Below are 15041 nucleotides of genomic sequence, written 5' to 3'. Positions count from 1 at the left end.
GAAGTGATGTCAGCTTGCTGGCTCTTTTTGCTCCCCGGGGTTGTCAGCTATGGTCTGGTAATCGAAACACAGAGATCAGTTCCCCTGGAGAAAATGGCAGCTCCGGAGGGTGGGCTCTATGGCATTCTACTCCACTGAAGTCCCTCCCCAAGTCCCACCGTCCTCAGGCTTCACCCTCAAATCTCCGGGAATTTCCCAGGCCAGAGCTGGCAACCCTAAATCCAGGCATCACCTTGGTGGTGGTAACTCCTAGTGGGGAGCGTGTACAGAAGGGGGGGGACTAAGTTCCACAGGTACAGGCTTCAAGAACCCCGAGAACTGGGGATTATGGGGAAAATACACCGATGTGTTGAAATGGAAAAAGACAAGATAAAAGCTGCTTCAAACCCACTGCCAATTAAAAAAACCCCAACAACACCAAGGGCATAACACTTTTGGCATGCACAGCTAATATCAAACAGGTTTCTGTTACTTTTGTTTGTTTGTTTCTAGTACAGAAGAGTGCAATTATGCACTTCTGCAACACAGAAACCTCTTCAAAATTAGCCATGTGTGCCAACACACACACACACACACGCACTAGGTTTTTTCGTACACAGAAGGCTAATTTTGAAGGTTTCTATTTTTATTTCGTTTTTGTGGCACAGAAGAGCGCAGTTGCACACCTCTTGAAAAGACAAGAAAATGAGTGAAAACACTAGCCCTTTACATGCCCCTGAGTTAAAAACAACTTTAAAAAATGCTTTTCGGCACACAAAGGGGTAGCTTTGAAAGGTGCTCTTTCTATTCCCTTTTATGTAACTCTCAGATGTGGTTTTCCTAGGATCCTTGTTGCTGACGTACAAAGGAAAAAGAATCCCCAATATTTGTGGCAAAAAACCCAAAACTCCCCAAAGCGCAAACCCTTCTCAGTCTGTTCATCAGATCTTCCATAGACTGAGTGGTTGATCCAAAAGCAATCCCACAGCATTAGACATACAGCCAAACCACACGTTCGGATTTTTAACAAGTTGGGTCTGCTGTTCTGAGGAGTATTCTGTACATGTGGGAGCAGCAAAAACAGGGAACATGACCCCCCAAAGGTGCTGTTTCCACTACCCCATTGGGGTTCTCCTCAATGCTTCTTCTAAGTTGTGGAGTCTTGTGAGCAAAAATTCTACTTTCTGAGCTACCGGCATTAAAGTTGTGAGCGAGCGATTTGGCTACTGCATAAATTAGTTTACTCTGGAACCATCCTTCCTGAGCTAAGTCAAAAATGTGTGAGCTGGAGGCTAAAAAACTGTGAGCTAGGTCACACTAACTCAGCTTAGAGGGAACACTGGTTTTTAAAAAGCCACTCCCCACAGCTGATGTGGGGAACCCAAGTTGGGTACGGGGAACCTGGACTCAACTCATTAGAGACCCCAATATGTAGTTTGGCCCAAAGATTAAATTGCTAAATCTACCCCAATAGGATTTCACAATCATTCCTAGTTAAAACGAAGTAGGCAGCCTTGTTAAAAGACCCAGTTTCTCTCTCCCTCGTTCAAACCCAGAAATTTCTAGCAGTGCGGTCCTTCCAAACCCATCGACTACAACAGACTTACAAGGGTTCAACTCTGCTTAAGACCGGACTCTAAAAACCTGTCGGGTTGTAAACTGCAAAAGACATTAGATGGATCATAATCTCCGTGCCAATATTTAGGAAGCTTCTCGAGTTAAAGCCTCTTAATCCAGAAGTAGCTAGGAAAGAGCAATATGCAAGGATTATATGGAAGAGAATTCTGTTACAAGAATGCCAAAAAAAAGTTATCTGGCAGATACAGTAGAGAATAAAAGATACCAACAACTGCTTACAGCGGTACTAAATCATCTCAGGAATTGGCCCTGTAACTACTACTGTAAGGTTGTAACATCGGAGGCTGCTCACACAGGAATTTTTTTTTTTTTACAGTAAGCATTTGGAGTTTTGTATCCTCCCAAGCAAACCTTACAATTTGCACATTGCAAAGATCTGATTGCTTCCACATGTGCATCGCAGAACAGAATGAGACACCACAGCTAAAAATACAGCTACCTCTCTCCCCGTAAAGTTCAATAATGCAAGATGTGTGACATACATTGCAAGTCTGTCCCACCCACCCCCCCGCTCCATTTCAGTGGATGCGATGTGTGGAGACGCTGCAATATAAATGGTGCCACGTCACATTTCCACATTGCTGCACTTTGCTGGAGGAGGGAGAGAAGCAGAAGAGGCGGACAATCCCCTTTCAGCGGCAGCCACACGACCTAAACATCTAATCCGGGTCTTAAAAATGCATGTAGGAAAAGGTAATATGAGAAACTCCCCAACAGTAAATGCCGTATTACAGAAAACTTGTCAGTATTCATATGTTGCTTACATGTGGCCTGACACACATGACAACTGGGTTGCCAACCTCCAGATGGGGCCTGGAGCAATGCTCCCTCTAAGCTGTGGAGTCTTGTGAGCAAAAACTCTACTTTGTGAGCCTCTGGCATTAAAGTTATGAGCGAGCGATGTGGCCACTGCATAAATCAGTTTGCTCTGGAGCCATCCTTCCTGAGCTAAGACAAACATGTGTGAGCCGGAGGCTAAAAAACTGTGAGCCAGAGGCTAAATAACTGTGAGCTAGCTCACACTAACTCAGCTTAGAGGGAACACTGGTCTGGAGATCTCCTGGCCTCACAGCTGATTTTCAGACTACAGAGATCAGTTCCCCCTGGAGAAAATTGCCGCTTTGGAGGGTGGACTCTGTGGCATGATACCTTACTGAGCAACCTCCCCATGCCCCGCCCTCCACAGGTTCCACCTCAAAATTTCCAGGAAGTTCCCCATCCCTGAGCTGGCCACCCTAACAATCACACTTCTGCATACTTGAGACCAGGGCTTTTTTTTGTAGAAAAAGTCCAGCAGGAACTCATTAGCATAACAGCAGCAGAAACTCATTAGCATATTAGACCACACCCCTGACTGCACCACTCATTAGCATATTAAGCCGCATTCCCATGCTACCAGAAGTGTGGTCATCCAGCCACACCCACCTTTTGCTTCTTATTCTGTTTACCTTGTTTGTGGTCAAAACCCAGGGCTTTTTTTGGAGCAGGGACTCCTTTGCATGTTAGGCCACACACCCCTAATGTAGCCAATCCTAATGAGTTTCTGCTGTTGGGTGTGGCCTGTTATGCTAATGAGTTCCTGCTGGGTGTGGCCAACTTGGGAGCCAGCCGGAACTCCCTTCCTGTGCGTTCCTGCCCAAAAATAGCCCTGCTTGAGACCCAAACCAGACACAGCTACACAGAAGAAGGCATGTACACATCCCAGATGGTCTTAGCCAACAGGCAACTGGGGCACCTGCCCCAGGTCCCACACTGGGAAAGGAACCGGCCATGCAAATTCCCCCCCCCCAAGCAGGGGAGAATAGAAGGGTAGGCTCCTACTGTTACTTGTGTTCATGCCATTTGGGGCCCAGATAGCTGGCTTCCAGGGGTGGCGGTGGCGGCTCCTACATGCTTCCCACAGGGCAAGGGGGCTGTCCTTGCTTCGTTCTCGCGCAGGGGTGGCAGTGGTGATGGGGCACCTCGTCAACAAATGTGCATATAGGTTTTTGAGAGGCTCTGAATAGCAGGAATATTTTAAGGGGGCAAGATTTAGGGTTCGCTATTTCTTAGTATTAACTGAAATGTTAACTATTATCATAACCCGGCAGGATATAAACGTTTTAATAAAGAAACTGATAAATAAAAGGCTGCAGTGGATGCTTCGTTGTGCACATCCGCATCTAGCTGGTGGTGACTGTTGATGCAGCAAAGGGACTCAGTGCACAAATGCTGCTTGCTAGATAAGACCGCTGGTACACAAGAGTTGGAAAGTCATGAAAAGTCACGGCTACTTACAGCTCCATAGAGACATCACAGCATTTTTGCAATCATCACACGCACCAAATTTAGTTTCAGGATTCACACTATTTTCTACACACAGAAAGGCCTTCTGCATGATTACTGTGCAACTCGTGCAGCCTAGTTTATAAGTGTCTACTTGGATGTAAGCCCTTCTTGAATTCGGCGTCCCTTCTTCCCATGTAAGCAAGCACCGGGCTGCAGTCTTAGAAGGAATATCGCAGGAAATACAAGAGCTGCGCAAACGTTAAATTGCATGCCACTCACGCAAACCAGGAGCCTACCATGCATGATGCACCCTATACCTGCAGTCGTAAATCTTGTGTGAATTGGGGAACGTGTTGATTTTCCAAGCAGGTACAGCTTCCATTCATGCAAACCAGAATCTTTGTCCAGGGTTCTGGTCTCATGAACCCACACGCATTGCTGAGCTCATGCGAGAAACTGTCCATGTAGGTGCACCCAGGTGCTCCTGATACACGCGGCTGTTGGGACCCTGGTTCGCATGAACAGAAAGGAATATACTGTCTACAGAGAGCTACAGGAAATAAAACAGATCAAACTAGGGGGCAATTTGTGGAATGCCTAAGAAGATGCCCACCAACAGGAAGGGGCCGACTGTTCAGCATCCGATGTGAATCAGGAACAGGAACTTCTACGTGATATCTGAACAATCCAGTTGGGTTTGGAAAACAAACACTCACAAACGTCTCTCAACATTGGGGAGGACAAACTACGGAAATGCTGCCACGCTTCAGGGGCCTGGTTTCTATCTCTAGCAGCTTTCTGAGTTCCGGAGATAAATCCATATTGTTTCCCTAATGTTAGCACATGAGCTAATTATTCATCAATTTCCAAAACACTGACTAATTATCCACCAGTAATTGCTGCCTCAACTGCTCTTTGGACCTCTGCGGATGGAAAGAGAATTGTTTGCGATGCTGCGTTCTTGTGTGGCAGGACACAGCCAAGGCTGATGGTCTGAAATTACAATAATCAGCCAGTGTTTTGGTGAGTGCACAGTCCAGTCATAGCCGTATTTCACTGACTCACTGTTTTCTCTTCTGCCTCCTCTTTTTAAACAACAAAAGAATAGGAAAAAACCCAGAAAGCCACAGTGGCACAATATTAATCTCTTCTTGTAGAACATTATAATAATGTATCAGTGTGCGAGAATACTTGTTTAAGTGCTTGACACACCTTCCCATAATGCTGTTGTTCTTCTATGATGATTCCCCCCCCCCAAAAAAAAAAACATTGCTCTTAGCACTTGCACACCTCCATCTACATTATCCTGGTAAGCCTTGCCACAACCCTATAGATTAGGCCAGCACTATTACTACAATATCAAAGATAAGAACAGAAGAAGAGCCTTGCTGGATCCGACCAGTGGTCCATCTAGTCCAGCATCCTGTCTCACAGAGTGGCCAACCAGTTCCTCTGGACGTCCAACAACAGGGCGTAGAGGCCGAGGCCTTCCCCTGATGTTGCCTCCTGGCTCTGGGACCCAGAGACATAGTGCCTCTGAGTATGGAGGTTCCCCTCAGTGACCATGGCTAGTAGCCACAGACAGACCTATCCTCCAAGAACCTATCTAATCCCCCTTGAAAGCTGTTTATTCCTGTGGCCATCACTACATCCTCTGCAGAGAATTCCACATTTTAATTACTCTCTGTGTAAAGTAGTAAAGATGGTGACCTAAGAAATCATTTGCTTGCAGTCACATAGCAAGTTCATTACGAAGGCAAGATCTGGACCAGGGATTGTTCCAGCTCACAATAGGTACTACTACCACCACAAGAGTGAGACAGTTGCAGATTCTACTATGTAATGATTCTAGGAATCCAACCAGATTTCTATGAGCTCACACTCCAGTGGAATTTTTCAGAGGAAGCAAGGAGGAAGCCGCCTGGGGTGCATGCCATGAGTAGAGTTCCTAGACTTGGCAACCGGCAAGAGGACTTGAGGTGAGAAGATGAGGGGTGTGTAATGTCAGCTGCTTTCCCATCTCACTTTTGGGGAACTCCAGGAGTGATGTAGGGTAGCTCTAGGAATCACTGGAAATATCTATGGAAGTGACATTTTACCATAGAGTTTCTGGTGATTCCTAGAGCTACTCTCTCTCTCTCTCTCTTCCTTTTTTTTAATGGAAGTGACGTAGCAACCCAGCCAACATTGGTAGGTTTTATTTTTTTCCCTCCTTGGAGCAGCGGCTGGCAACAGAACCTGGGGGTAGGGGACTGGTGAGCCTAACCATCGGATGCCCTCTCATTCCATTGTGAGAGTGCTTCCCAAGTGCCTCAGAAACCAGAACTGGAAGGTGACTGTGCCGCACTTTTCCTTCTCCTCATAGCTTTTCCTCTCAGACATGAAGGGAAGGGAAGGAGCCTGCTGCTTGCACCTTCCTTATGTGTGTGAAATTGCTCCTCAAGCAGAAGAAAATGATGCAGATAAGGAAATGGGCTTCTGGGCAGGCCAGAACTTGCAGTAATCAGAAGAGGGTAGATAGTCAAGGCTGATATTGTCCAAAAAGCAGTTACAATATTCCTTTAGAGAGGGAGGGGACCCTTCGCCGAAGTGGGCTGTCAGATATCAGCTCTCGATGATAGAAACCACAATCTTTTGAAATGCCGAGGCCTTTGCTAGTTCCCCTTAAGATTTCTGTGGCTCTTATGGATTCTTTGCCCTTTTTCTATTTCTCTATCACGTTTTCTTCCTGACCTTTCTCCGTAATTGAAGCAAGGGGGCATTTCTATCTAGAGCCTCCCCGACAGGGTCCCCACTACCACCTGGACAGCAGTGGCGAAGTCATTACGGTCCCCCTGGCTCCACTTTGAGGAGGAGCTGAGAAGAGCGGAAGAGCTCTCCTTACTCCTGTGTATCCAAACCAACCACAGACTTTGCAAAGCAGGACTTCCCTGCTTCCCCCTCCTTCTGTAGCCCACTGAGCCTCTTCCCCCCCCACCACCACCAAATTTTGTTCCTGGAGCCTCAGAAACAGCGCAGGAAGCAAAGTAAAGGTCTGCCTTGGCGAGGGGGAATCAGCAGATCAAAATCACTGTCGCCTCTTCCACAAAAGGAAATGCTATTCCATCGAGGAGCGACCACTGTCTCAGGTAATGACTTCTGTCTAGAATTGGCGCCTGGAGCATTTGAGACGGGGCAAGTTCAACAGGAAAAGCAAAGAAGGATGGGAAACATGCCCCACCCCCACGCTGCATCCCTCTCCTTTGTCTTGGAGAAGCAGCTGTCTTCGAAAACATGAGGCGGAGGCAGAATATTTCATTCAGTAACTACAAGGTTATTGTTTCCCTGGTCTGGCCAGCCTGATCTCATCCAATCATGGAAGCTATGCAGGGTCGGGCCTGGTCAGTATTTGGATGGGAGATCCCCAAGGGAGTCCAGAGTTACTCTGCAGAGGCAGGCTGTGGCAAACAACTGCTGGACGTCTCTTACCTAGAAAACCCCACAGGATCACCGTAAGTCAGCTCCAACTGGACAGCACTCTCCGTGACTATCTTTTTTTTTTTTACATTTAATTTTTTCATTTTTACTAACAGAGAAAAACAAACAAAATATATACACAATACGTTACTACCTTTTACAAACAGAGAGAAACAGACAAACAAAATATATACACAATACATTACTACTTTTGCACATAAACAATCAGCCTTCAAAAACTGCACATCTGTATGCTGGAACCCCCCCTGAGCCTACACTGGAGGGGGGATATATAAGCCTAATAAAATAAGTAAATAAAATAAAATAACAAAAATGCAAGCATGGATAAAGAAATAGACCATCATTCATGATCAACTGTCTTATCTATTATATTATAACTAACTATACTTTTTCCCTATCTATTACAATTGTCAGACAAAATTTACTTTATTGCATAAAAATTACTTTTATATACTCTAAATTTTTGCTTTTTTAAAGTCTATATCCTATCTTTTTCTTCCTTACTTCCTATCTATTTCATCCTTACAAACATCTTTTACCTAAGTCTTTCACTTGATCATTCTCCACCTTCTGCCACTATCAGGGTTATTGGTATTCTCAACATTTTCCCACCCTGCACAAAAAAAACTCCCTCGCAAAATCAAATCAAGCTGCTTTATCTGCAAGCAAAGACAGTTCAGGGGATTATCAGAGGTAATGAATGGGACCTAGGAAAACTCTGGGCTCCGGCAGTTCAGTCCCACACTTTACTGGCAGTCAGAAAAACTACTAAAACACCTCAACGCTAAACATGTTTACCTGGAAGTAAGCCTCACCTTGCAGTCAAATTTACCTCCAAATAAGAATGAAGTGTAAGGCAGTGGCAAACCACCTCCGCTTCTACACCAGTCTGGTGTAGTGGTTAAGTGCGCGGACTCTAATCTGGGAGAACAGGGTTTGATTCCGCACTCCTCCACTCGCAGCTGCTGGATGACCTTGGGCAAGTTATAGTTCTGCCAGAGCTGTTCTTGAAAAGAGCAGTTTCTGTCAGAGCTCTCTCAGCCCCACCTACCTCACAGGATGTCTGTTGTGGGGAGGGGAAGGGGCAGGAGTTTGTAAGCCGCTCTGAGACTCCTTTGGGGAGTGAAGGGGGGGGGATAAATCCAATCTCCTCCTCCTCCTCCTCTTCTTCTCACCTGCCTTGAAAGCCACTGGCTAGGGTGGTCGTAAGTTAGCTGCAACTTGACGGCACTTGACACACGCTCAAGAATGAAGCGAAACGTCACTTAAGTCTCCCTTTCGATTTAGTCTCCCCCATGTACAGATCAAGGACGACAATGCCAGCTGGCACAGGGACAAGCTGTGAAAGAGTTTAGGTAGGAAAGTTAGCAGGAATCAGACGCCTTCTTCTTCTTCAGGGTGTTCAGTCCCTTATACATGGTCTAGACAGGCAGCAAACTGAGAAGCCACAACAGAGTGTACCAGCTGAGACTGCAAATGGAGGGGGGGCTTGCATTTTTATTAATATTTTCCCATATAAAAAACTACCTGAGGGAAAATGTTTTTTAGGGAATCGTAGAACCATAGAGTTGGAAGGGACTTCCAGGGTCCTCTAGTCCAACCCCCTGCACAATGCAGGACATTCACAAATACCTCCCCCCCCCACACGCCCTCAGTGACCCCTGCTCCATGCCCAGAAGATGACAATAAAACCTCCAGGATCTCTGGCCAAATGGGCCTGGAGAAAAATTGCAGCCTGACCCCAAAGTGGTGGTCAGCATTTCCCTGGGCGTGTAAGGAAGGCCCACAAGAAGCTTTAATGCCAGTAGCTCACTAAGTAGAATTTTTGCTCACAAGACTCCACAGCTTAGAGGGAGCAACGGTTACCACCCCTTTCGGTTATTTGCCAGAATCGGTGACAACCCTTCTGGTTATTTGTGCCATTGGCACAACTCTTAAGTTTCATGCCTGTTTTCATCCCCGCCAAGCAGCAGCAGGTAGAGCAGGCAAGGAGGGAGACCCTGACGTCCTTAATTCTGCTGCATGTCTACATCAGACCTTAGATCAGATGTCCCTGGGGCTGCCACCTCTGGATTGGGAAACACCTGGAAATTTGGGGGGTGGAGCCTGGGGAGGGTACAATGCCAAAAGAGTCCACCCTCCAAAGCAGCCATTTTCTCCAGGGGAACTGATCTTGGTCGTCCGGAGATCACCTGTAATAGCGGGAGATCTCCAGGTGTCACCTGGAGGATGGCGACCCTGGATGTCCCCAACATTGTTGGCAAGCAGGCAATTTTGGAAATGTGAGATCTGGCAGTGTGCCCCACTGAAAAACGGCCACCATGGAAGACAGGGCGAATTACATATTTCTGCCAGGAGTCTCCAGCTCTTTGATTTGGAGAACAGACGGTATTTGGTTTCAGTTTCCAAAGAAAGGAGAGGGTTTAGGGATGCCAGCCTCCAGGTGGGACCACCTGAGGGGCCCCCAGAATTACAGCTTATCTCCAGGTGACAGAGATCAGTTCCCTCTGGAGAAAATGGATGCTTTGGAGAGTGGACTTTGTGGCATGGTACCCTCCTGAGGTCTGTCCCTCCTTAGATTCCATCCCCACATCGCCAGGAGTTTCCTAACCTGGATCAGGCAACCCTACCGCCCATCCAGGGAGGACCTGGCAACCCTATGAGGGTTTGCTCTCTGCACGGACTCAGGGAACAGTTGCCAAGCCCAGAGACATAAGAAAGCCTGTGTCAGTGGTCAAGGCAAAGGTGCATGGCTGTAACATGCCCACCTGGAATAAGCTTGGTGGGTACCCTTGTAGGAAACCACTTGCAACTCTCAGGGTGCGGTCAGACGGCGTGCTGGGAGCGGTTTAAATTGCTCCAGCCCTGATGCGTTTTTTTTTTAACCTGGAGAATCGTGATCAGACTCACCTCCTTGCTCCAGATTGCTGTGCAGCCACATCGCTCCCCGCCGTCCACACGCAGGGGCATGCGTCAGCGTTGTTGTTTTTTCTCTCTCAGTTTGGGCATGCACAAAGGCAGCCATCTGTAGAACTAAAATTTTCACGCGTGCGCAGAACAGCGATTTCTACTTCAACCCGACTGCTGTAACACTTCCCTTTAAACTTTAAAGGAACACTTCCCTTTAAACGTTTACCCCGAAAATGGCCTCCGTGAGATCCTGAACTCATCTAAACACTAAAACTAGGCACTGTTTAAACATTGTTTTAAATAACGCGGTGGCAGAGCTCCACCTATGTGCACACCGCCAACGCTTTAAAAAATGGCAGGCAAAAAGCGGGGCAGCTTTCAAGCGGGGAGGGGGTTTAAACCGGAAGTGGCTTGAGACCGGAGGAGCGATCACACGGGAAAAATGTGGCTGGAAATGGAGAATCAGGAAAACACCACTTGGGGACCTGGTAACAAAATACTCCAGTTAAAAAGGGATTTGAGCCAAAAAGCGACGGCTGGGGATGGGAGACAGATGTTGACTGTGTGATCGCGCGTATAAAATCCGTTTCTGAACTGGCATGACACCAGATCAAATGGCGTGTCTGAACTCACCCTCAGAGGGTTTTTTTTGGTCCTGGTTCCATTCAAAACCTTTTGGATTTCATCCCCAAGACTGAAGAGAGATGGGCAGGCACCATGGTGCCCACGGCCACAGCACTGGGGTTTGCTGCTGTAGATCGAGGGTGCTGGATTGAATCTGGATTGAATGGATTCTGATAACAGGCCACAAGAATAAGGTCCACATTGCAGAGTTGCCACCAACATGCTCTCAAGTCACTTCACGTCCATTCATATGCTCCCAACTTTTAATTAAAAAAATTATAATCTTTGGGACATGGAAAAGTCTCCTCCTGTGCATTTTCTCACATAATTTTTGCATAGAGGGTCCCCGAAACAAAGAGGAGCTGGAATAATTAAACTACAATGTTACAACACTGCAAAAAAGAGAGAGAGAGAGAAGAAAAAATCTGTGTTTTAAATCAATGCTGATAATATACTCTGGAGGCCGATGATCTATTTTCCAGTATCTGGTCAGCAGTTTTACAGCATAATGCATAATATGTCCGATATGAGTTATATAACTGAGGCTCCTTTCAAAAGCTTCACCACACAGTGAGGTAAGACGCAGTCTGTTCTGCACCATGGGGATTTGGAAGAATTTCTTCTCACTGCAACCTAATTCAACAACAACAACAACAACATTTCGTTTTTCCCTGTGAAGGGTGAACGTTTCCAAAGATTTTGACTCTCTGACACAATTTTTTTGTTTCTTCTAGCCTGGTTTCACAATACATCTCTTTTCATCTACAGCCCCCAATCTCAACAGCCATCTTTTTTTCTGGAAGATCAAAATCTCGGGAGATCACATGTCCTCTTTGACATGACACCAGCAGAGGGGGCTCCAGGCTGCCAATGCTAAAGTCACACTCTCTCTCTTTCTCACACACACACACATGTGAGAGAACACCAGAGACAGGATGTCCGCTGGATTACTCATAATTCAATTGAATGTCATGTTCACTAAACGATGACGGAGAAAAACACGCTGGGCTGGTTATTATGGATCTTTCTTTGAAATGTCTTTGTTTGCGGCGGGGACGCAAGGCCTTCCCACGGAAAGGTGTTTACGCAAAGACAGCCTTGGGATGAAAAGACCGTTGAAACACCCAATATACCTTCCTTCGGCGTGTTGATTAGTCGGGTGTAGAACAGTGGATGGCAGATTACAGCAGCATCAATTCAGGAATTGGACGGATGGGTGGGAAGGGGGGGAGGGAGGGAGGGAAGGAAGGGGGAGAAAAACACTTTTGAGTTTCAAAGAGAAACCTGAATTTGAAAGAGGCGACAGAGAGGAGGGAGATGGTGAATGGAAAAGTTGGGCCTTCACACACAGCCAGTCTCATGCCAATGAGATCCCAGAGCCGGATTTTTTCCCAGCGCAGACGGTGGGCAAAGAAACAAAAAGAAGAAGAGATTGGATTTATCCCCCAACCTTCACTACCCAAAGGAGTCTCAGAGTGCCTTACAATCCCTTTCCTTTCCCCTCCCCACAACAGACACCCTGTGAGGGAGGTGGGGCTGAGAGAGCTCTCCCACGAACTGTCCTTGAGAGAACAGCTCTGAAAGAACTGTGACTGACCCAAGGTCACACCAGCAGAGGCATGTGAAGGAGTGGGGAATCAAACCCGGTTTCCCCCAGATTAGAGTCCGCGATCTTAACCACTACACCAAACTGGCTCTCAAGAAGGAGCCATCCCAAGAGGACCAGGCCGTCCAGCTAGGTGACCAAGTGGGACCTGAGAAGAGGTGGGCAGGGTGGGAGGAATAAGTTACCCCCCATCACTCAACTCCAGGAAGGCCGGTTCAAGTCTCCTCCAGAGATCAAAAATAAACCTTGGCATGGGCAGGGCAGCCCGGGGGGCTTTGCCCAAACATAACGGTCGACAAGAGTGGCAAGCCTTTAAAAAAAGCAGTGTGCTCTTTTCCAACCTGGTGCTGCTTCCCCGGTTCAAATAGCAGATACCCAATACGGCGGGGGGGGGGGGCAGGAGAAAAGAGCGGTAGGAAAAAACGGCAGCTGCGCTCGCAGCGCCCGAGAGGACGAAATGGCAGGCAGACAGGGGCTATTACAGTTATTTCCGAATAGTTTGGCACGCCTCTAATCAGAGCTTCTGTTCCCCCCCTTCCCCCTCTCGCTCTCGGTTTACTGCTGTGTCATTGCTTCTGAAGGGCAGCCGCCCAGACAATGGCTCAGCTTCTAACCTTCATTTCAGAAAAGTGCCCATCCCGCAAGTATTAAGGGTCCCGGCTGTGCCTATCACAAACACACACAGGGTACAATGGCAGAAGGAAGCCAATTTCCTTGGGTTTTTGAAGTGCTTTCCAAAACTAAGGAGCTTTCCTGGAGCAGAAAACGGAGCCATGGGGGTCGAAAAGAGCCTTTGATTGTGCCAAATGATTCCTTTCATGGCGGGGAAGGGTGGGGAGGGGGGAGACGGAACCTCTCCCTAACACAGGAGGACCAGGCCAAAAACAGAGAGAATTAACTATTACAATGAATGAATGAAGATACACCTGGATAAAATACGGCGGAAGTGAATACAAATGGGGTCTTAAATACTGCGGTTCACTTTCTTACAGTATTTTTTTTTAAGTAAATGACTTCAATATTGCAAATCAAACATTTTTCTGAAGATCAGCACTGAATTTATCCTCCGATTTGGATTTTCAGGTAGAAATCGCTTTTTGTTTTTTGGGGGGGTTTGTCCCCCCCCCCCCCCCTGAACAAAAACACGTTCGCTTTTTAAAAATTTGGCTTTCGGTTTCCTTCTGCAATGACTGCTTCTTCTTTCCTGAACTAATCACACAGGTGAGCCCACCCAGGCAAGAACTAAATCTTAGGAAATCAGGAAGATTCATCTTTCAAAGCCAGGTACTTGTAAAACAGTTTTTACTAGAGCTGAACGAAACCTACTCCATAGCTTCAGTAATGCTGAAATACAGCAGTCTTTTCTTTTCTTTTTTTAGTGATTTTTCTTTCTTTGGGGGGGCACTCCTTATGAAATTTTTTGCTTATTCATTTACTTTTATTCTCACTTTCAAGCGGCTTTGTTTGCCCTCGGTGACATCAGTATGTAGCTAAATCTGATTGGCTAGGGAGTACGAACCGATCAGATTGGCGATGTACTGATGTCACCAAGGGCAAATGAGAACCCTTGAGTAAAGGCAAAACTGAACATTTTTACAAGGAATGCCATTAAAAAAAACAACACTCAGCATTGCTGAAAAATGTGTAGTTTTTATTCAAGTCTAGTAAGCGCTGCATTGCAAGTATCTGAAAGATGACGATTTTTGTATTTTAACAGTATGCAAATGACACACACCCATAGCACAGTCTTAATGCAACAAGCCTAATTAAAAAAAAAAGAGTACAAATGTGCTCCACTGCAAGCAATATCAGGAGAGTTTTACAGCAATTTGCAGTGTAGAACAACATACTGCTGTTTGGTGCAAGTGTTTGTTTTTACAAGGAATGCCATTTAAAAACAACACTCAGCATTGCTGGAAAATGTGTAGTTTTTATTCAAGTTTTTATTTATTTGTTTTCTAAGCCATTCTGCATATGTGGATCCTGCACTTCCCAAGATCAGATTCGAAGTCTCTAAGTCTCAACTAGGTTCTTAATGAAGCAAGTTCAAGCTGACCACATTAACCACCAATAAATTATGCAGCTATGCCTTACTAAGCCTCCTGCTGCTACTATGGTCACACTGACTGAGAAGAGTGATCAGACAATTAATGCGGGGGGGGGGGAGAATCTCAAAAACACTCGCAAGGCTCCTCCCTTTGCTATAATAATGCCCCATCGTTCCATGAACCCTAAAAAAAAAATAGTTCTATTTTGAAGCTGTGTACTTTCTTGCATCATGTACTAGAGCCCACGTCTCCCAAGGTGAATTCTTTTAAAGTTGTGGACATAGAATCATAGAATCACAGAGTTGGAAGGGGCATAAGAACACAGGAAGAGCCCTGCTGGATCGGACCACTGGTCCATCTAGTCCAGCATCCTGTCTCACACAGTGGCCAACTATACAGGCCATCTAGTCCAACCCCCTGCTCAATGAGGGACCGCCTTGCCCCACATGTTCCCTTAAGAGCACTATGGTCCGGGGCCCAAAATTTTTAGT

The 15041-nt window shown here is 46.4% G+C and overlaps 1 protein-coding gene across 2 annotated transcripts in view; it reads right to left on the bottom strand.

Moving 5' to 3' along the window:
- Positions 1 to 15041, bottom strand: part of NRP2 (neuropilin 2) — a 292663-nt gene that overhangs the window by 210028 nt on the left and 67594 nt on the right. The gene's annotated exons all lie outside the window — the stretch shown is intronic.

Source organism: Gekko japonicus, unplaced genomic scaffold (genome assembly GCF_001447785.1).
Source record: "Gekko japonicus isolate JY-2015 unplaced genomic scaffold, Gekko_japonicus_V1.1 scaffold123, whole genome shotgun sequence".
In the NCBI taxonomy this organism is placed as follows: domain Eukaryota; kingdom Metazoa; phylum Chordata; class Lepidosauria; order Squamata; family Gekkonidae; genus Gekko; species Gekko japonicus.
The sequence above is the reverse complement of the archived record's forward strand: the minus strand, read 5'-3'. Positions and strand labels throughout refer to the sequence as shown.